Raw genomic sequence first — 13,033 nt, 5'->3', positions numbered from 1 at the left:
AACTATTAGTAAATTACTTGAAACTGACTTTGTGTTTTGTTAATTGTTTGTTTATGGCTTTCATTAAATCATCAAGGTTATATTTCTTTTATGAATTTTTTAATTATGTTCATACCTTGATATTTCTTTTATGATTTCTTTTAATTTTATTCATAATTTTGGTTGATTTCTAACGCTATACATTTGTAAATAGGGATGGCAGAAGCTGACTGGACTAGAAAAATCTGCTCAATAGATTCGAACCTTAATCCATTCGATATGATTTAATTAACAAGTCAACAATTTAAATCCAATTTGATAAGAACTTGAATTGATTTAAATTCAAAATAAATCGAACTTAACCTAATTCAAATCCAAATTGATCCAAATCTAAACTGAGTTGAACCTAAATTAATTTGAATCTAAAATGACATCTTACCTTAAATTTAAGGTTGGAATTGAATTGAATAGCTTTTTTGTTTTTGTTAAAATTTTACATTTTTAATTTTGGAGGAAAAGAAAAATATATCAAAAGACAAAAGATGATCAATTAATTAATTTAATTTTATATATCAAATTTTATTAATAAGTAATAAATATAAAAATTAATTCTTAATTTTAAACACAATATAATTTAGAGACAGAATAATAATATTATATTTATTTTAATTATTAAACATAATAATCTTCTAATATATAAGTAATTAGTATTAAAATTAGTTGTATTAAACAAATAAACTTTTTAAATTTTTTAGAGCAAAATTTAAAAAATTATATAGTATAATTTGTACATATGCAATTATGCTTCTATTGTTTTTGTTATGCATAAAATTAATCATCAAAATCAAATGTTATAACTTAAATGTTGAAAAATAGAACCAAGCCAACCCCATCAAATCATGTCATGCCATGCCAATAGTCAATAGGTAATTATGTCATTTTCATTTTCATTGCACATTATACTATTTGTTATTCAAAAGGTTAATTAATTAAATTAGATTAATAATATGTCTAAATAATTTTGATGTTTCGGAAATTTTTTTTTAAGTTTTAAGATTAGATTATTATACCAATTAAATAATCAATACCAATATATAGATCTCTTTTTAACATTATTGTACTTTTTAGTGATGACATTGATGGTAAATTTTCTTGAAATTATCTAGTTGTTCACTCATTTTCAATTCATTACTAATGAGTAACATGGAAGAATAAGATTTTATGAAATATTGATATGAATCACTAACAATAAATTAATAGTTAATGCATGAAATATTAAAAATAAATACTAAATATTACTCAATAAAAAATCATTAATTAGTTTTTACCATTAACAAAGTGAATTTTATATTTGATGTAATATCATTTTATATTATTGAAAAATTACTTATAAGTCATTTAATTTTAGCATTTTAATTTTTATATAATTTAATTATATTTATTTAATTTTAAAAATTAACAAATTAAATATGAATAATCAAGGTGCTAAATTCTAATGATCCAAGAGTCAAGTTTGAAAAATCTAAAATTGAAATGACTCAAAACCTAAATTGATCCAAACTTGAATTGATCAAATCCAAAATATCCTAAACCCGAAATGATCCAATTTTCGTAACCTAAACTCGACATGATCAGAAATTGAAATGATCCTATCGTTCCTTGACCCGAACCCAAAATAATTCAAACTCAAAATGATCCGATTTTCTCTTAACTTTAAATGATTCTATCCAAATTAATCTAACACAAACCCCTTAGGACTAGTACATTTGTCACTCTATTTGTGAAGTCGAGCTTGTAAAAACTAAGACTCTATTTGGTTTGAGAAAATATTTTTATTTTTATTGTCTAGTAGATAGTTTTTATTTTCTATTTTCTGATTTGTAAAAAATGTATGTGGTAAACGAAAATAAAAATTACTTTCTAAAATTACAAAATAAAGAAATAAATAAAATATTTAATGATATTACTATTAATGACATCTAATTATAAATATAATATATATTTATTAATTAATAATATTAAAGAGTGTTTGAATATGGTAACTTGCAAAACACATGAAAAAATATATCCTTTATTTTCATAATTGAAAACATTTTTTTCTGTTTTCATATTTCAATTCATTTTCATTTTTATTTTTTAAAAATTTATTTTTAATTTTAATTATCAATCATGTTTCGCTCATATTTTTTTTATTTTTTAAGAAAATGAAAACTAAAAATACTCTGTTTTTCAAACAAACCCTAAATCTCTAACTAATTTCATCATTTTCTACATATAGGCTTGACAACGACTATGTCACGGTCCTGAAGTGAAACCAAAAATTCTACATCGGTTGAGTACTAGAGTTGATCTTGAGATATAAGAGTTCACACATTCTCCTCCTTATGAGATGCCTTTTATAAGATAAAATTGTAAGGCCAGAGGGGTCAGAACGGACAATATCTCACAAGAATGTAAACCGTAATAGGTAGGCTGATATGGGATGTTGGATGGTGCATGCCTAGGTCCTGGAGCTGCGCAAGCCTGAAAGTTGAGTCTCGGCCCATGAAAAGTGATATCAGAGCCAACTCTGGCGGTACTAGCGATGTGCCATCAAGGACAGTGGGCCCTTGTGAGGCACCTTTTGTAGGATAAAATTATGAGGTTAGAAAGATCAGAACGGATAATACCTCACAAGGGTGTGAATCGTGACAGGTAAGCTAATCTGAAATGTCGGATGAGTACATGCCTAGATCCAAGAGCCACATAAGCTTGGAGGTTGAGTTTCGGCCCGTGACAACTATAGCTTTAATTATGGTACTGATCTTTATTAAATATTTAATTATATTTGGAACAAAAGAGGATCACCATCAAGTGAAAATTTAAGGAAACGTAAAGAAAACATTGATGCATTCATTAAAACACACGGTTCTCTTCCTCCAAATCGATATTCGCACTCAGACATCAAGAAAATGACGAATAAATTCGTCCACAAGTTAGGCCAAGGAGGATTTGGCAGTGCATACAAAGGTAAATTACCTAATGGTTGTCTAGTGGCAATGAAAGTCCTGAGTGAATCCGAGGGGAATGGAGAGGAATTTATGAATGAAGTGGCTAGCATTAGTAGAACTTCTTATGTCAATATAGTGACTCTACTTGGTTTTTGTTCTGAGAAATCAAAAAGAGCTTTGGTTTATGAATTTATGCCCAATGGATCATTGGATAAGTTCATATATAGGCAAGGATCTGACAGACGTCATCAACTAGAGTAGAAAACTTTGTATGACATTGCACTTGGCATTGCTAGAGGACTAGAAAACTTACATCAAGGTTGTACCACAAGGATCTTCCACTTTCACATAAAATCTCACAATATCCTTTTAGATGAGAGCTTCTGTCCAAAGATCTCCGATTTTGGTCTGTCTAAATTGTGCAAAAGGAAAGAGAGTACGGTTTCAATGAATGGAGCTAGAGGGACAGCCGGATATATTGCTCCAGAAGTGTTTTCTCCAAACTTTGGAGGAGCTTCTCATAAATCTCATGTCTATAGCTATGGAATGATGGTGATGGAAATGGTTGGAGGAAGAAAAAATATCGATGTTGGAGTGTCTCAAACCCCAGTGAAGTATATTTTCCCTCATGGATTTATAAGCATCTTGACCAGGATATGAATTTGAGTCTTGATGGAGTAACAGCTGAGGAGGAAGAAGAAATAACGAGGAAGCTGATTGTAGTGAGCCTTTGGTGCATTCAATCTGATCCAACAGCTCGATCATCAATGACCAAGGTTGCTACAAATGTTGCAAGCAGGGATGGATTCAAAATTTATGTTCAGTGGGGGTAATTAATATAGATAATATTAAATATAAAAATATATAAATATAAATTAACTCAAGTGCATAAAATATTATTTTGTTTATACACAAAGATAACACATTATAATTATTTTTTATGAGTTTCTTAGTACGAAAATAAACTTTTCAAACATTATCTCTTTCATTAGGATAACAGTCTAAAAATTTTTTTCATAACTTTGGATCCAATGAAAATCCTTTAGATCTAATTAAATATGAACTTGTTTTGTAAAATATTGTACGTCACTGTTATTAATTACACATGATTCCTTTAAAATTGACTCTCTTTTAATAAGATATTTTTTCGCAACTAATAAAATTAGATAATTTAGTTTATATAATTTCTAAAAAATACGAAGATAATGTTTTAGTTTATATTAGATATTGAAATTTAATTATGCAAACAAAATCAACATGCATATTTTATTATGTATTTTGAATTTTAATTAAATTATATAATTTTATATATAAAAAATAATTTCATAAAAATTAAATTATTTCATTGATCAACTTAAGAAAAAACAACATTCTTTGGTCTTAATCCACTTATATTACAAATAAAAATAAATCATAAATTAAGCCCAAAATCAAATTATTTTACCAATATAAAAACATTTAATAGTAAACAAATATTCTATCACATAAACATATGATAATAAATACAAAGAAAAAATTCAAAAAAAAAAGTAATTACTTACTTCAATATATTGATGGAAGAAAAAAATGTTCACTTCTTAATTTTCTTTGGTTTATTGGCTTTTCTTTGTTTTCTTGTCATTTCTCTACTTCTATTCTCTACCTACTATCATTTTGATAGGTTTGGACAAAAGGAAAAATTATAGGTGAAGTAAAAAGAAGATTACTTTTTATTTTACTTTTATTGTTTTTTTAAATGAAATGATGGTAAGTGAATAAAAAATTATTTATAAATATTTATTTTGTTTATATTTATATATGTGATCCTATTATTTTTGTAAAATAAGTCATTTATATTATAATTATAATTTTGTTCTTCTGAACATTTATAGAATTGTCATATGTATTTTATTTTTTTATTTGAAATGTCATATATATATATTTTAATTTTTAGTGGAGCAAATTATAAAAGAATTAAAATTTTTAGTAACTTTTATAATAATTTCTAATGGATACTAGGATCTAGGGGGCAGCTACCCTCACTGACCCCATTGTAGATCCATCCTTGCAAGGGAACCTTCAATCATTGGAAATTCCACCTAGACCTTTTGTATCTTCTCCAATTAGATCCCCTAAAACTGATTCCACAACACATACATGGTCCTTGATGTAGGCCTAGTTTGACATGTTGCAATTTCAATTGAAGATCTTGTAAAAAAAAAAGAAACCAAAGATTGGAAAGTTGAAAACTGCAATGAAAACTATGATGAGAAATTATGAATTTACAATTGCAAGGTTAATATTAGAAGAGAACTAGTTGTTTATTTACTTGCTAAGAAAATATCATATAAAATTGTTTTATTTGTATATAGAAGATTCTCATTTATTGAAGAAAAATTCTAATTACAATATCATAATCTTTAATATTAAATTTGATTACATAATTATATATAATTATATAATATTATAAAATATTATATTAACCACTAAAAATTACACAACAAATTTATAAGTGGTGAGATAGAGGAAAGGCTCATATTTAGTATAATTTTTTTATAATTAGAAATATTAAAATTAAACTTTAATTATCAAAATGGAAAGTCTAGCACTTTATTGAATATTCACACCGTTGACACTATAAATTTAAGCATACATACAGATGCTGATGTGAGTCCTCTTCCATTACTCCAACATTGATCTAGTTTTCCTTTTTGTTTGTTTTATCACAGTTCTGTCTTTCGTCAAGTACCCACCATAAGACAAATTTGCGATCCGCATTTACACGTGTAAAAGTGTCAAGTTTGAAACCAAGACTTATCGTAGGGTCCTCCCCTCATGCATGTTCCTGAAAATTACCTTTAACAAAAGATAAATAAAATGTTAAAATTGAAAACCTGAATAGATAATTACAATTTTTTGTTAAATAAAAAAAAAATATAAGCAGTTTAAAAGACTTTGAATGAGGTTTAATATTAAATAAGATTATCAATTAAAAATTATGACAATATTTTACTGTTCAATAATTGTTTATCAATTATAAAAAAATAATAATAATATTATTATTGATCAAATAATGCATATCTCTATGTAATTGATCTACTCATAGAATTGTTCATGGTGGAGCGGCCTGTCATGCCAAACGACAAAGAGATTCACATCTTAATATTAAAAAAATCTACCTAAATTTTATATAATAAATTTAACTACTTTTCCACCTTTTTGTATCTTCTAGGCGATTCTCATCACGACAGATGACTCTTGACTCTTGAAAGACTTAAATACTACTCAAGTGTTCGTTTTTTGTTTCAGGAAAAAATACAAGGGCTCTCTATAGAAAGTAAAATTATTGAATTTGGGAAATACCCTCTGAATCCCTTTACATTTGTTAAAAAATACACTTATCCTCCTGGAAAAACAATGATGTTAATTTATATTTTATTAGTTATTCTCTCTGACTCTTTTTTTTTTTTTCATTTTTTTAATTGTCTCAAAATTATATATATTTTTAAACATTAAAAACTTTTTTATATTTTAAAATTTTTTTAATTTTTTTATATTAAAAATGATGAAACTTTAATTTTATAAAAAAAATTTTAATTTTAATTTTAAATAAATTAAAATTAAAATTTTTTGAATTCCGTAAAAATCAATGCCAACCAAATAAATTGAGAAGGGAGAAGTAGGAATTGTTTATTTCTATTTTAGTTTTTCTTAAAGCTTGTTTTAACTATAAAATTATTAGATTTAATTACTTATAAAATTATATTTAATTATTATTAAATTAAATATTAATATAATACAATTCATTTTTTATACATTGTCAACATAATTTTTTAATATCAAAAACAAGATTAAAAGATTGAGAATATTTAATTTTTTATTAGATTTTTTTAATATTTTTTAAAGGATATATGTCATATTAATAAATTCACTTATGAAATCTAAAAAACTTTAATGAAATTTTATTATAATTCAAGTACATATTAAATATTTTAAATCAAAAGATAAGTATACCCCTATATTATTTATTTCTTCATTCTATAATTTATTCTTTATTTCTTTTTTATCGAAGGCTTTTTATTTTTAAATACAAAATATGAGATTTAATTAGTTATAAATATTGTTTAAAGAATGAATTAGTTTTAAATCATTTTTTTATGCATAGTTTTAAATCATCTTCATTCCATAATAATTGTTGATTAAATAATACATGTCTCTATGTATTGATCTATCCATAGTCTCGTTCATGGGTACAGCGGCCCGGCATACTTATGAGTCTGCCCAACTTGAGTCAAGCCTTGGACAAGATTTCCAAAGTTGAGTTCGACTTATGTGAATATGTTATTATCAAATAATTTTTTTAATTAATTTTATTTTTAAATTATTAAAATATAAATATAAAAATATTTTAATAAAAAGTTTAAATTAAACATATTAATTTATCAAACCCAATGTTGAATAAATTTTTAAAAGTATCCATTAAATTTAATCCAATCTTAATTCAGTTTAATCCAAACTATCAATCCTTTTTTTTTTTTTTCATATATTAATTTTTAAGTGGTAACCTATCAAACTTAATTTTAAAAAATCTTACCTTAATTTTTTAAAATTAATATTAACTACTTTTCCAGTTTTACTTATCTTCTAAGAGATTTCGCCATGACAAACGATTCTTGGTCCTTAAAAGAAAAGTTATATGCTGAAGGACTAAAGTCCTTTTAAGTTTATTACTTAAATAATCAAGTCTTTTTTTTTTCTTTTTTTATTTTAAAAAAAATACAAAGAATTTTTTGAGCTTTGATAGAAAATACACTTTCTTTATTTAGTTGAGAAAAGTCCTCTAAACTCCATTACCGTTTGACAAACAAATACACTCATTCTTGTGAAGAAGTACGAATGTTAATTACTGTAAAGTTAATTTTAAATGAAAAAACAAATTTAGTTAGGAATTATTTTTTTCACTTTTATTTATCTCTTTTATTTAAAATTGTTTTAACTAGAAAATTATGAGATTTATTTAGTTTCTAAATTGCATTTAATTAGCATCAAATTAAATATTAATTAAGCTTTTGGAAATAAATATTAATGAAGTTATATTATAATTCAAAAATACTAATGAAGTTATATTATAATTCAAGTACATATTAAATATTTTAAATTAAAAGACAAATATACCCCTTTGTTATTCATTTCATCATTCCATAATTTGTTCCTTTATTTTTTATTTTTAAATACAAAATTATGATATTTAATTAGTTATAAATATTATTCAAATATTGAATTAGTTTTAAATCCTCTTTAATTGCTATAAAATCAATTTTTAATTAGTTTAACTTATAATTCAATTAAGAAATATAATTGTTTGAAAATAAATTTATCCCTACTAGTTTGTAAAATATTTTTTAATCCTTCTTGAAAAAGTAACTGATGTTAAGATTCCATTAACCAAACTCATATTTGTTCGATATATACTTTAAAACTAAAAGTACCCTTATTTTTTCAAGTTGGATTTGGATTTGACAATTGCGTTTTACGGATCCCAATGGGTTTGGTTCATTTTCCGTTCTACATTGTTCATAATTAATTAAATCAACTTCATTTAGAGTCATTTAATTTTGGATTAATTTTTTAGTTTATTAAGGTTTGAATCTTTTTAGGATAGAGTTAATTCAGGTTTTAGACAATTTAATAACCATAGTGGAATATTGGATCGGTTGGGATTATTGAATTTTTTATTAAATCAAATTGAATCTTATTGAGGTGGAGTGGACAAATTTTTAGAATTCAGATCATATTTGGCAACTCTAGTTGCTCATGTATACGACGACTATGCGGAAAGTACCATTTATGGGGAGTTCCAACGAACTTCAGCTCTCGGGGAGCATGGTTTGAACCAAGGCAAAATGTCCATGCTCGGTAAAATAACTGACCATAACTGAAACTTTTCAATTGTAATATGTATAGAATCAAAACTGCCTCTATTTGCCCATCAAGTTCCATGTGTACCCTGATCTACAGCTTTAACATTGTATATGGATCTGGAAAGGCCAATTCATCTTCCATATGCTGCCATGTTTCATTTTTAGTATCCGATGGTTGGGATTGATAACAGCATTGAAATATGAAACACACCGTTTTGACTGAACAAACGACGTCTAATTTAACAATTTTCCTCCAACCTCACGGAAAAGTAAAGAAAATTTCATCTCAGTTTCTTCTCCCATGGTTTTCTCGCCCTCAAAATAAAAAAAATTTTCACCAAAATCCATTATCCCCCACTTCTGTTAAATATCTCTCGCATGGCATATCTTCCAACCCTCATTTTTAATCCTTTGATTGATTTGATATACGAAGCATAAACTTTTTGCTTTGAATATAAATGCTTTTAACTTTTAGAAAGGAAAAACGGACTAATTTGGAGATCACTTTCCCAAGTTATATCACCATAGAAAAAAAAATAAAATAAAATAAAAGAACAAAGTTGAAATATTTTAAATAAAAAAAAAAAAACTTGTTTATTTAATTAAATAAGTTGATTTGATTGATGATATTGTTGTGGAGAGCATAACTTCAACAGAAATCAAGAATTCGAATTAGAATATCAATCAAAGTACAAATTTTGGAACCTTTAGTTTAAGGTGCTTATTTAAAAAAATAATTGTATTAATAATAAAATAAAATAATTATTTTAAAATATTACTTTTCAAAAGTTAGAAATAATAACATAAAAATTACATTAGATAGATAATGAATAAATTAATAATTTTAAAATTTTATTTACATTCTCTATTTATGCAAAACTTTTTGGTATATAAATAGCATGCAAATTTATTTAGTTGTATAACAATAATTAATTTTTATAAAAAAATCATTTCGATTATAAAAAACATTTTAAAATTTATATTTCACAAAAATATCATTTATACAAAATAAAAAAAAATCAAGTTCCATTAATTATAAAAAGAAAAGCATAAAATAATCACGTCGTTCAAAAGACCCATATGATCCCCTCCAAACATCTTAAATGCGCAAAAAAAAAAAAAAAAAAACTCATTAACTTATCACTTTTCTTCTTTTATCTAAAAAAATTAAAAACTAAACTTTTACTTTTCATATATAGACATGATAATTTGTATATTTTATTGTATAAAATATAATATTTTTTTTCATAATATAGGCTACTATTAATTGATAATTTTATAATTTAATAAAACCAGTTGATAAGTTTAGTTTTAACACCAAATAAGTATGAAAACTCAAATAATTTAAAGTGATTGCTTAAGTGTGAGCTTTGTGTATCTCATTGAGTCAGTGTTATTTGACAATTGTGTAGAATTTTAATCCAATAAACCTTTGATAAAGAGACTTCTAAGGTTTTAATAAAATTGGCTAAGGTTTCATATTCGTTCTAATTAGCAGTATCGACCCACTTAAAGTCGTAGTAATAGAAAAGCAAAGACCAAAATCAAGTTTCTCTAAAAGACTACTGTTGCTTTCGCTTATCATTTATGATTGCTCAAACAGGTACTCAAAATTAATTGATTGGTGTTCTAATATTCACATATGAATCTTAAGATTTAAAGATTAGGCTTATATATGGTATTGGAGCCTCCTTATGTGAAATTAGGACCGAAATTTATATTTTTTGAATTTTTATTTTGCATGAAATTATGTTTTTGGGCGAAATGTTATGGTTGTCGTAATTTTTTATCTTTTTTTCTAAAAGTTGACTTGGGGTTTTTCTCCTCTATGAGAGAATTAAAACTATATATGGAACTTTTTTAATGCATCCTATAAAGAGAAATTGAGGTTTAAACATTTGAGTTCACATTTTAGCAAAAATTCATTTTTTGATTAAAATATTGATATTTTATGTGTTTTAATCACAGTTGATTCCTAAGTATTATTACCCATGCATTCTAGACAAACTACATGATATTTGGGTTTTAATTCACCATTTTGAAAGAAACCTAAAATGGGTTGAATATGGGTTTTATCGAAAATGGTTTCTTAAATTGATGGTGATTCATGTTGTTTCAATGCACTTTGAAGAAAGAGATTTGTAAATCTATGTATTAATTGAAGTTTAGAGAATTCAATTACATATAAATATCAAAGAAAACTGTTAAAATTGGAAAAAGCTTGAATCGGATAAAATGTGAGTTTTGTAATCTCATTATTTTTTTGGCCAATTGATCTGTTTTTGTCATTTCTTATGCAATTTTTCACATGAATTTGACCCAAAAAAATAGCTTGATTGAGTTTTAGACAGTCCAATTTCATGAAAATCACCAAAAAAAAAAGTCAAAATCAGGTTAAAAACACAAATAGAACTGAATAGTTCAGAATAGGATCCAATCGACTTGAGTCGATCTAGCTAGAGGTTGAAGACAACCTCCTAGTAGACACTATATGAAACCACTTGTGTGAGGCAACGCATGCAACATATATTGGCCATTTGTAGCCATTTTTGGTCCAGTTTCTTCTTAGCTACTCGAAATTTTATTTTATAAGTTTCTATTATTTTTATAAAAAATTTTTTCGCATAAAATATTTATTATTTTATATTCGTACATAATTAAATAATTATTTCATTTTATGCCCGTGTTTTTTATATTTTATTTCATGATAAAATATTTTCACATGATGAAAGTCTGTTTAAGGTACATACTCTTAGCCTATACTTATTTGCATAAATTGAATACATTGAGTATAATTTATTTTACTAATTTTTAAACAATTATCTAAATGCAACATGTACTATTATGGAAGGCAAATTGGATTTTAACTCCACGAGATTTTAGGATAGCTAGTATCAAATTGATAATTTCATCCTAGAATTTCATTTGATTAGGTGATATTGGATAATTATTTATTTGAAATAAAAAGGAGTATAAAATTGTTACATAAATTGATTTTTGTCACAATTATTTTAGAGTTATGTATTAGTATTATTTGTAAAAATTGTATTTTCGTAGATGATTCATAAGAATAAACTATGAAATATTAAATATTAAACTAAACATGAATTTCAATACACTCAATTTTTTGAATGCGTAATAATTATTTATGAAATTTGTGTTTTCATAGTGAGACACATTCAGATTTGGTATCTCATAAGAAAAAATCATATTTATAATGATCCATCGAGATACACTAATTATTTGTGTCTCACACAAAAACAACTAATTTTTAATGACCTAAAGAGATACATCATGGTTAAGTATCTTATAAGGAGTGGCTAAAATGCATATACTTAGTTAGGTATGCAAACAATAATTATGCGCAATTTATATTTCTCGATCTGAAAAGATACAATTGGTTAATGTAGTGCTTGGTTGCCAAAATAATTTACTCATTGAAACTTGCAAGATTTTCTCATGTGTAGAAATGAGATTATTTTCAAATTAACTTATACAATCGCATACCCAAAGAGGGTTATTGTGTTTGATAATTTGAAATGAACATGAAGCATCATGGTTGAAGGTATACTATCTAAAAAGTCTGTATGCCCAAAAAGGATAGGTTTTCCAAAAACTAAGATATTATTTTGATATTGGCTTTATATGAAAAGTACATACTAGCCTATCACATTCTTTGTGCAAAAAGGATTTTGTGATGATATACTTGTACTTTTCAATTTAATTACAAATAACACACCATGGATTAGTGTTATTTGTAAAGATTATTGCTTATATGTAGAAAGTTGCATTCTTTGATTTTAAATATTATAGTTAATTTTTCATGATAAAGATCCAGTATTTCTAATTGAAAATGATAAAAGATGATTTAGAACGTAATTTAGTCATAATTGTTTTCTTGAACATAATCGTTAAGTTTTTAATGCTTTAATTGATTATTGTTTGACTATAAATATGTTGCATTTTGTGATGATAAAAATCCCTTAGTTAAAACACTTTTGTGGATATTTTAAATATTGTCTAGTTTATGAATCTATAAAAATAATCGTCACATGCATGATTAATAAATGTGTTATGTTGTTTTGTTCCAATATATAATTGTTTAATAAATTGATTTTATGAATGATCATACTTAAGCAAAATGTGACATATGAAATTAAATTT

The 13,033-nt window shown here is 25.1% G+C and overlaps 1 pseudogene; it reads left to right on the top strand.

The window, feature by feature from the left end:
* Nucleotides 1-2,915: 2,915 nt before the first annotated feature.
* LOC111313211 (PR5-like receptor kinase pseudogene) lies at nt 2,916-5,121 on the top strand (annotated as a pseudogene).
* Nucleotides 5,122-13,033: the final 7,912 nt, after the last annotated feature.

The sequence above is a fragment of the Durio zibethinus genome, chromosome 23 (assembly GCF_047325235.1).
Source record: "Durio zibethinus cultivar Kanyao isolate XHJ-2024 chromosome 23, ASM4732523v1, whole genome shotgun sequence".
Classification (NCBI taxonomy): Eukaryota; Viridiplantae; Streptophyta; class Magnoliopsida; order Malvales; family Malvaceae; genus Durio; species Durio zibethinus.
Note: the sequence above shows the minus strand (reverse complement) of the source record. Positions and strands in the feature narration are given on the sequence as shown.